A 10,492-nucleotide genomic window follows, 5' to 3' on the forward strand; every position below is an offset into this window, starting at 1 on the left:
TAATTTTCATATTAAGAGTTATTAAGGAAAAGTAATTGTTAATTCCTGTTATTTTTCTTGTTAGAGGTGGAATTATGTTTGTGTGGGTTTGTTGTAAGATTACTTTCTTGCTTCTTCTAGGTTTAGTTTCACTCCTTGTGTTGGTGGTTTCCATCTATTACCCTTTGTAGGGCTGGATTTGTGGAAAGATATTGTGTAAAATTGGTTTTGTCATGGAATATCTTGTTTTCTCCATCTATGTTGATTGAGAGTTTTGCTGGGCATAGTAGATGACATTTGTGTTCTCTTAGTGTCTGTATAACATCTGTCCAGGATCGTCTAGCTTTCATAGTCTCTGGTGAGAAGTCTGGTGTAATTCTGATAGGTCTACCTTTCTATGGTACTTGACCTTTTTTCCTTACTGCTTTTAACATTTTTTCTTTGTTTAGTGCATTTGGTGTTTTGATTATTATGTGACAGGTGGAGTTTCTTTTATGGTTCAGCCTATTTGGAGTTCTCTGTGATCTTGAATATGTCCAAGCTCCTGGGAGTCAAGCTGCCTTTGGAAACTTGAGATCCTGGTGTGACCAAGCTCCTGTGATCCTGGATATGTTAGAGTGCCTGGGAGTGGAGCTTCCTCTGGGTGTTGTGAGGCTGCCCCAAAGGACAATTCTTAAACAGAAACAGGGATACGATGAGGAAACTTAAGTGTTCTTAAGAAAATATTTGCATTGGATGGTGTTTTGCTAGGGCAAAGACATGAAGGAACAGTGCCTTGAAGTAGACACAGGTGAAAGGATGTTTTGCTAAAGCTAGCACATGAAAGGACACTTGATGAGTGATTCTTTGCTAACAACCCACTTCCACCTTACATTTCCACCTTACATTTATTCCTTGAGCTCCATTTGTCAGGACTCCATGGAGAGAAACTCTCCACAAAATTTCTGGTGGTGTGCTGTGCTGCATTTTCTTGCTTATTGGAGGACTTGAGCCAATTGGCAGAGTGATGTCAGCTGAAACAGACTCAAGAGCTGAGGCAAGACACATGGTGAGGCAAAACCCAGGGAGCACATGTGATGTTTGGAAGGAATATAAATAGGACACAATGGACTATGCTTTTGCAGCTAAACTCTTCTTGGTCTTGTGTCTTCACTAACCTTCACTCAGTCCAGAGAGGCTCAGCTGCTCCTGGCATACCTTCTGGTTCCAAATCCCTCCTGCTGACTCATTGAGATTCTACTGAGGCCTAGCATCTCCTGCTAGTCTGTGCTACCACTGCTGCTATCCTGACAGTACTGAACTGGTCTGCTCATATACCTGTGAAGTGTCTGTGAGTTGATGGAGAGTCTACTGCTTACCTGTGTACTGAGCTGCTGATTTGGCTTCTTCCTTTCCAGTTTGTATCTTCTTGATCTTTATTAGTTGTCTTTTTGCTTGAGCTTCAAGTACTATGTTGGATAGACAGGGAGTGAGTGGGCAGCCTCGTCTTGTCTCTGATTTTAGTGGAATTCTTAAGTTATTCTTCATTAAATTGATATTAGCTATGGGCTTGCTGTATATTTCCCTATGTGTAGGTATGCACTTTGTATCCTTTTTGTCTCCATTAACATGAAGTGTTGTTGGACTTTGTCAAAGGTTTTTTCAGCAACTGATGAGATGTTCCTGTCGGTGGTTTTCCTTTCAGTGTTTTTTCTTTTAAATTTTCTTTATTTACATTTCAAATGTTATCCCCTTTCATGGTTTCCTCCTGTCCCAGAAACCCCCTATCCTATCGTCCCTCACCCTGCTTCTATGAGGGTGTTCCTCCACTTACCTACCCACTCCTACCTCCCTGTCCTAGATTCTCCTACACTTGGGCATCTATCTAGCCTTCATAAGACCCAAGGACCTCTCCTCCCATTGATGCCTGACAAAGCCATCTGCTACATATGCAGCTGGAGCCATGTGTACTTGTTGGTTGATGGCTTAGTTCCTGGGAGCTCTAGAGAAGTCTGGTTGGTTGATATTGTTGTTCTTCCTATGGGGTTGAAAACCCCTTCAACTCCTTGAGTCCTTTCTCTACCTTCTCTATTGAGGACCCTGCACACAGTCCAATGGTTGGCTGCGAGCATCCACCTCTGTATTTGTAAGACTCTGGAAGGTCCTCTCAGGAGACAGCTATATCAGGCTCCTGTCAGCATACACTTGTTGGCATCCAAAATAGTGCCTTGATTGGGTAACTGTATATGGGGTGAATCCCCAGGTGGGACAGTCTCTGGGTGGCATTTCCTTCAGTCTCTGCTCTACACTTTATCTCCATATTTGGTCCTGTGAGTATTTAGTTCTCCTTATAAGAAGGACAGAAGCACCCACACTTTGGTCTTCTTTCTACTTGAGCTTCATGTGGTTTGTGAACTGTATCTTGGGTATTTGAAGTGTTTGGGCTAGTATCGAGGTATCAGCGAGTTTATACCATGTGTGTTCTTTTGTGAATGGCTTGCTATATATGGCCTTCATTATGCTTAGATATATAGCTTGTGTCCCTGATGTCTCCATTAACATAAACTGTTTTTTGTCAAAGTTTTTTTTTTTTCAGCATCTAATGAGATTATCCTATGGAGTGTTTTTCCTTTCAGTGTTTTTATATGGTAGATTACTTTGATGGAATTCCATATATTGAACCATCCTGCATCCCTTGGATCAAGACTACTTGATCATGGTGGATGGAATCTTTGATATGTAGTTAGATCCAGTTTGCCTGTATTTTCTTGAATATTTTTTACAACAATGTTCATAAACGTAACTTGTCTGAAATTCTCTTTGTAGAGTCTTTGTGTGGGTTAGGTGTCAATGTGATTGTGGCCTCATAGAATGAGTTTTGCAATGTTTCTTCTGTTTCTATATTCTTGAGTAGTTTAAGGCGTATTGATATTAGCTGTTCTTTGAAAGTCTGGTAGAAATCTATGTGAAAACCATCTGGCCCTGGGTTAGTTTTAGTTGAGAGACTTTTAATGGCTGTGTTTATTTCCTTAGAGGTTTTTGGTACTGTTTGAATTGTTTATACCTGGTCTTGATTTAACTGTGGTAAATGGTATGTTTAGAAAACCATCCATTTCATATATATTTTTAAATATTTTGGCATTCAGGCTTTTGAAGTCTGACCTAGTGATTCTTCAGATTTCCTGTTGATATGTCCTTCATTAAATTTCTATTTTTTTGATTTGTGTACTGTCTTCTGAATTTTCCTTATTTTGGCTAAGGGTTTGTCTTTCTTGTTGATTTTATCAAAAAAAAAAAAAAAAAAAGAAAAAGAAAAAAAAAAAGCAGTGCTTGGTTTCACCGGTTCTTTATATTGTTCTATTTGTTTTTAATGTGGTTGTTTATTTCAGTCCAGAGTTTGATTATTTCTTACTGTGTACTTCTCTTATATTTGCTTCTCTTTGTTCTACAGCTTTAAGGTGTGCTTTTAAGTTGCTAGCAGGGGATCTCTCCAATTCCTCTTTTAAATTTTATTTTATTAGATATTTTCTTTATTTACATTTTAAAAGCTATCCCGAAAGTTCCCTATACCCGCACCCCCCCTGCTCCCCTACCCACTGACTCCCACTTCTTGGCCCTGGTGTTCCCCTGTATTGGGGCATATAAAGTTTGCAAGCCCAAAGGGCCTTTCTTCCCAGTGATGGCCGACTAGAGATACATATGCAGCTAGAGATATGAGCTCTGGGAGTACTGGTTAGTTCATATTGTTTTTCCACCTATAGGGTTGCAGACCATTTTAGATCCTTGGGTACTTTCTCTAGTTCCTCCATTGGGGGCCCTGTGTTCCATCCAATAGCTGATTGTGAGCATTCACTTCTGTTTGCCAGGCACTGGCATAGCCTCACAAGAGACAGCTAGCTATACCAGGGTCCTTTCAGCAAAATCTTGCTGGCGTATGCAATAGTGTCTGTGTTTGGTGGCTGATTATGGGATGGATCCCCGGGTATGGCAGTCTCTAGATGGTCTATCCTTTCATCTCAGCTCAAAACTTTGTCTCTGTAATTCCTTCCATGGGTGTTTTGTTCCCAATTCTAAGAAGGGGCAAAGTGTCCACACTTTGGTCTTTGTTCTTGAGTTCCATGAGTTTTGCAAATTGTATCTTGTACCTTGTGTATTCTAAGTTTCTGGACTAATATCCACTTATCAGTGGGTACATATTGTGTGAGTTCCTTTGTGATTGTGTTTCCTCACTCAGGATGATAACCTCCAGATCCATCCATTTGCCTAGGAATTTCATAAATTCATTGTTTTTAATAGATGAGTAGTACTCCATTGTGTAAATGTACCACATTTTCTGTATCCATTCCTCTGTTAAGGGACATCTGGGTTCTTTCCAGCTTCTGGCTATTATAAATAAGGCTGCTATGAATGTAGTGGAGCATGTATCCTTATTACATGTTGGAGCATCTTCTGAATATATGACCAGGACTGGTGTTGCTGGATCCTCTGGAACTACTATGTCCAATTTTCTGAAGAACCGCCAGACTGATTTCCAGAGTAGTTGTACAAGCCTGCAATCCCACCAGCAATGGAGGAGTGTTGCTCTTTCTCCACATCCTTGCCAGCACCTGCTGTCACCTGAATTTTTGACTTAGCCATTCTGACTGGTGTGAGGTGGAATCTCAGGGTTGTTTTGATTTGCATTTCCCTGATGATTAAGGATGCTGAACATTTTTTTCAGGTGCTTCTCAGCCGTTCGTTATTCCTCAGGTGAGAATTCATTGTTTAGCTCTGTGCCCCATTTTTTAATGGGGTTATTTGATTTTTCTGGAGTCCACCTCCTTGAATTCGTTATATATATTGGATATTAGTCCCCTATCTGATTTAGGATAGGTAAAGATCCTTTCCCAATCTGTTGGTGGCCTTTTTATCTTATTGACAGGGTCTTTTGCCTTACAGAAGCTTTGCAATTTTATGAGGTCCCATTTGTCAATTCTTGATTTTACAGCACAAGCCATTGCTGTTCTGTTTAGGAATTTTTCCCCTGTGCCCATATCTTTGAGGCTTTCCCCCACTTTCTCCTCTATAAAATTCAGTGTCTCTGGTTTTATGTGGAGGTCTTTGATCCAGATAGACTTGAACTTTGTACAAGGAGATAAGAATGGATCAATTCGCATTCTTCTACATGATAACTGCCAGTTGTGCCAGCACCATTTATTGAAAATGCTGTCTTTTTTCCACTGGATGGTTTTAGCTCCCTTGTCAAAGATCAAGTGACCATAGGTGTGGGTTCATTTCTGGGTCTTTAATTCTATTCCATTGTTCTACCTGTCTGTTGCTGTACCAGTACCATGCAGTTTTTTATCACAATTGCTCTGTAGTACAGCTTGAGGTTAGGCATGGTGATTCCAACAGAGGTTCTTTTATTGTTGAGAAGAGTTTTTGCTATCCTAGGTTTTTTATTATTCCAGACAAATTTGCAAATTGCCCTTTCTAACACAGTGAAGAATTGAGTTGGAATTTTGATGGGGATTGCATTGAATCTGTAGATTGCTTTCAGCAGGATTGCCATTTTGACTATATTAATCCTGCCAATCAACGAGCATGGGAGATCTTTCTAACTTCTGAGATCTTCTTCAATTTCTTTCTTCAGAGAATTGAAGTTCTTATCATACAGATCTTTCACTTCTTTAGTTAGAGTCGCACCAAGGTATGTGATGTTCTTTGTGACTATTGTTAAGCGAGTTGTTTCCCTAATTTCTTTCTTGGCCCATTTATCCTTTGTGTAGAGAAAGGCCATTGATTTGTTTGAGTTAATTTTATATCCAGATACTTCACTGAAGCTGTTTTTCAGGTTGTGGAGTTCTCGGGTAGAATTTTTAGGGTCACTTATATATACTATCATATCATCTGCAAATAGTGATATTTTCACTTCTTCCTTTCCAATTTGTATCCCCTTGATCTCCTTTTGTTGTATAATTCCTCTGGCTAGGACTTCAAGTACTATATTGAATATGTAGGGAGAAAGTGGGCAGCCTTGTCTAGACCCTGAGTTTAGTGGGATTGCTTTGAGTTTCTCTTCGTTTAGTTTGATGTTGGCTACTGGTTTGCTGTATATTGTTTTTATTATGTTTATGTATGGGCCTTGAATTCCTGATCTTTCCAAGACTTTTATCATGAAAGGGTGTTAGACTTTTTCAAATGCTTTCTCAGCATCTAAGGAGTTGATCATGTGATTTTTGTCTTTGAGTTTGTTTGTATAGTGGATTATGTTGATGGATTTCCATAATTTAAACCATCTCTTCATCCCTGGGATCAAGCTTACTTGGTCATGATGGATGATCGTTTTGATGTGTCCTTGGATTCGGTTTGTGAGGGTTTTATTGTGTATTTTTGCATTGATAATCATAAGGGAAATTGGTCTGAAGTTCTCTTTTTGTCTGATCTTTGTGTGGTTTAGGTATCAGAGTAATTGTGGCTTTATGGAATGAGTTGGGTAGAGTACCTTCTGATTCTATTTTGTGGAATAGTTTGAGGAGAGTTGGTATTAGGTCTTCTTTGAAGATGTGATAGAACTTTGCACTAAACCCATCTGGTCCTGGGCTTTTTTTGGTTGGGAGACTTTTAATGACTGCTTCTATTTATTTAGGAGAAGTGGGACTGTTTAGATCATTAATATGATCCTGATTTAACGTTGGTACCTGGTATCTGTCTAGGAAGTAGTCCATTTCATCCATGTTTTCCAGTTTTGTTGAGTATAGCCTTTTGTAGAAGTATCTGATGGTGTGTTGGATTTCTTCAGGATCTGTTGTTATGTCTCCCTTTTCATTTCTGATTTTTTTAATTAGGATGCTGTCCCTGTGCCCTCTAGTGAGTCTGGATAAGGGTTTATCTATCTTGTTGATTTTCTCAAAGAACCAGCTCCTTGTTTGGTTGATTCTTTTTATAGTTCTTCTTGTTTCCACTTGGTTAATATGAACTACCCAGGATCCCCCAGAGCACGTGTCTCTAGCTGCGTATGTAGCAGAAGATTGCCTAGTGAGCCATCAGTGGAAAGAGAGACCCATTGGTCATGCAAACTTTATCTGCCTCAGTACAGGGGCAGGGCCAAGAAGTGGGAGTGGGAGGGTAGGGGAGTGGGTGGGGTACAGGTGGGGGACTTTTGGGATAGCATTGCAAATGTAAATGAAATAAATACCTAATTTTAAAAAAGTTCATGTTAGAAAAAAAAAGTATTTACTTGTTTCATGTTGTTTTGGATTCATGTCTGATCAAAATCCCAAGAAATGCAAGGAATTTGTCAAACCTTTATACAGTAAATAAATTTTAATACCACCTGAAAGCTTTTCCTTCAGGAAACCCTTTCCTGTGCTTTATTAATTATGTGGCATTCAGCTTTAGAATTTGCATTCTGGAGTAGACACATACAAATAGCATGAATGTGAGAATAGCTGGATCTCCTGGTAGAGACAACATTCATGTATATGCTAGGTAATTCTTTTTTTTAATTATTTTTATTTTTTTTATTATTATTTTTTATTTTTTTAAAATGACTCAAGATCTTTTTTTTTTTAAAGATTTATTTATTTATTATATGTAAGTACACTGTAGCTGTCTTTAGACACACCAGAAGAGGGCATCCGATCTTGTTACAGATGGTGGTGAGCCACCATGTGGTTGCTGGGATTTGAACTCCGGACCTTTGGAAGAGCAGTCGGGTGCTCTTACCCACTGAGCCATCTCACCAGCCCCCGCTAGGTAATTCTTAATATTATGCAGGAAATTATTTATTCCACACTCAATATTCTCTCACGTGTCTATTTCAGCAAAATATCTTCTCACAAGACAGCTTCTAGAGAAACATCATGTGACACAACTAAGTCTCTAAAGAATCCAGAAATTTCCACATCATGCACTTTACTGCTTTATGTGTGCTGGGCTAAAGAAATGGGATATCCTGAATATTTGTAAGAAAACACTTTAGGAGCCAAGTGTGGATTTAGCTGCTCTTAAATCTCCACATTTGATAGAATATGAATGCAGGTTTCAGTGTACAAGATCACAAAAGCCTACATATTAAGATGTCATTGTGTAATAACTGCTTTATTGCTATGAAGAGACAAATGACCAAGGATAACCTTAAAAACGGAAACATTTAAGTGAAAGTAGCTTACATATTCAGAGGGTTACCCCAGGGTCACAGGGCAAGATGCCTGGTGGTAGATAGGCTGGCAGGCATGGGTGGGAAAGCTTAAATAGTTCCACTAACTGGAGACTAAGCATTCAAGCATCTCAGCTTATGGAGGGACTTTATCATTTAAACTACCATATTGCACCCCCAATATCCACATAGGCCTATCGCCATGTCTTAATAAAAATGTTTTCAATGGAATCTCAAATTTCCCCATGGTTTTTCATAGTCTCAACACTGTCTTAAATTCCAAAGTGCTATCATTCACTGATCCTTCTCTTCAGTGCTCCTCCCCATTCCATTTCTATTTTTATCACAATTACTCTGTAGTACAGCTTTAGGTCAGGAATGGTGATTCCACCAGAGGTTCTTTTATCCTTGAGAAGATTTTATGCTATCCTAGGTTTTTTTGTTATTCCAGATGAATTTGCAAATTGACCTTTCTAATTCGTTGAAGAATTGAGTTGGAATTTTGATGGGGACTGCATTGAATCTGCAGATTGCTTTTGGCAAGATAGCCACTTTTACTATATTGATCCTGCCAATCCATGAGCATGGGAGATCTTTCCATTTTCTGAGATCTTCTTTAATTTCTTTCTTCAGGGACTTGAAGTTCTTATCATACAGATCTTTCACTTCCTTAGTTAGAGTCACGCCAAGGTATTTTATATTATTTGTGACTATTGAGAAGGGTGTTGTTTCCCTAATTTCTTTCTGTTTATCCTTTGTGTACAGAAAGGCCATTGACTTGTTTGAGTTAATTTTATATCCATCTACTTCACTGAAGCCTTTTATCAGGTTTAAGAGTTCTCTGGTGGAATTATTAGGGTCACTTATATATACTCTCATATCATCTGCAAAAAGTGATATTTTGACTTCTTCCTTCCCAATTTGTATCCCCTTGATCTCCTTTTGTTGTGTAATTGCTCTGGCTAGGACTTCAAATACAATGTTGAATAGGTAGGGAGAGAGTGGACAGCCTTGTCTAGTCCCTGATTTTAGTGGGATTACTTCCAGCTTCTCACTATTTACTTTGATGTTGGCTACTGGTTTGCTGTAGATTGCTTTTATCATGTTTAGGTATGGGCTTTGATATTCCTGATCTTTCCAAGACTTTTTCATGAATGGGTGTTGTATTTTGTCAAATGCTTTCTCAGCATCTAACGAGATGATCGTGTGGTTTTTGTCTTTGAGTTTGTTTATATACTGGATTATGTTGATGGATTTCGGTATATTGAACCATTGATGCGTCCCTGGGATGAAACCTACTTGGTCAGGATGGATGATTGTTTTGATGTGTTCTTGGATTCGGTTAGTGAGAACTTTATTGAGGATTTTTGCATCGATATTCATAAGGGAAATTGGTTTGAAGTTCTCTATCTTTGTTTGGTCTTTTTTTGGTTTAGTTATCAGAGTAATTGTAGCTTCGTGGAATGAATTGGGTAGAATACCTTCTGTTTCTGTTTTGTGGAATAGTTTGTGAAAAACTGGGATTAGATATTCTTTGAAGGTCTGATAGAACTCTGCACTAAACCCATCTGGTCCTGGGATTCTTTTGGTTGGGAGATTATTAATGACTGCTTCTATTTCTGTAGGAGATATAGGACTGTTTAGATCATTAACCTGATCTTGATATAACTTTGGTACCTGGTATCTATCTAGAAACTTGTCCATTTCATCTAGGTTCTCCAGTTGTGTTGAGTATAGCCTTTTGTAGAAGAATCTGATGGTGTTTTAGATTTCTTCAGGATCTGTTGTTATGTCTCCCCTTTCATTTCTGATTTTGTTAATTAGGATGCTTTCCCTGTGCCCTCTAGTGAGTCTGGCTAAGGGCTTATCTATCTTGATGATGTTCTCAAAGAACCAGCTCCTCGATTGTTTGATCCTTTGAATAGTTCTTCTTGTTTCCACTTGGTTGATTTCGCCCCTGAGTTTGATTATTTCCTACCTTCTACTCCTCTTGGGTGAATTTGCTTCCTTTTGTTCTAGAGCTTTTAGCTGTGTTGTCAAGCTGCTAATGTGTGCTTTCACTAGTTTCATTTTGGAGGCACTCAGAGCTATGAGTTTTGCTCTTAGAAATGCTTTCATTGTGTCCCATAAGTTTGGGTATGTTGTGGCTTCATTTTCATTAAACTCCAAAAAGTCCTTAATTTCTTTCTTTATTTCATCCTTGACCAAAATATCATTGAGAAGAGTGTTGTTCAGTTTCCACATGAATGTTGGCTTTCTATTATTTATTTTGTTATAGAAGATCAGCCTTAGTCCATGGTTATCTGATAGAATGCAAGAGACAATTTCAATAGTTTTGTATATGTTGAGGCTTGTTCTGTGACCAATTACGTGGTCAATTTTGGAGAAGGTACC

The sequence above is a fragment of the Mus musculus genome, chromosome 17 (assembly GCF_000001635.26).
Source record: "Mus musculus strain C57BL/6J chromosome 17, GRCm38.p6 C57BL/6J".
Classification (NCBI taxonomy): Eukaryota; Metazoa; Chordata; class Mammalia; order Rodentia; family Muridae; genus Mus; species Mus musculus.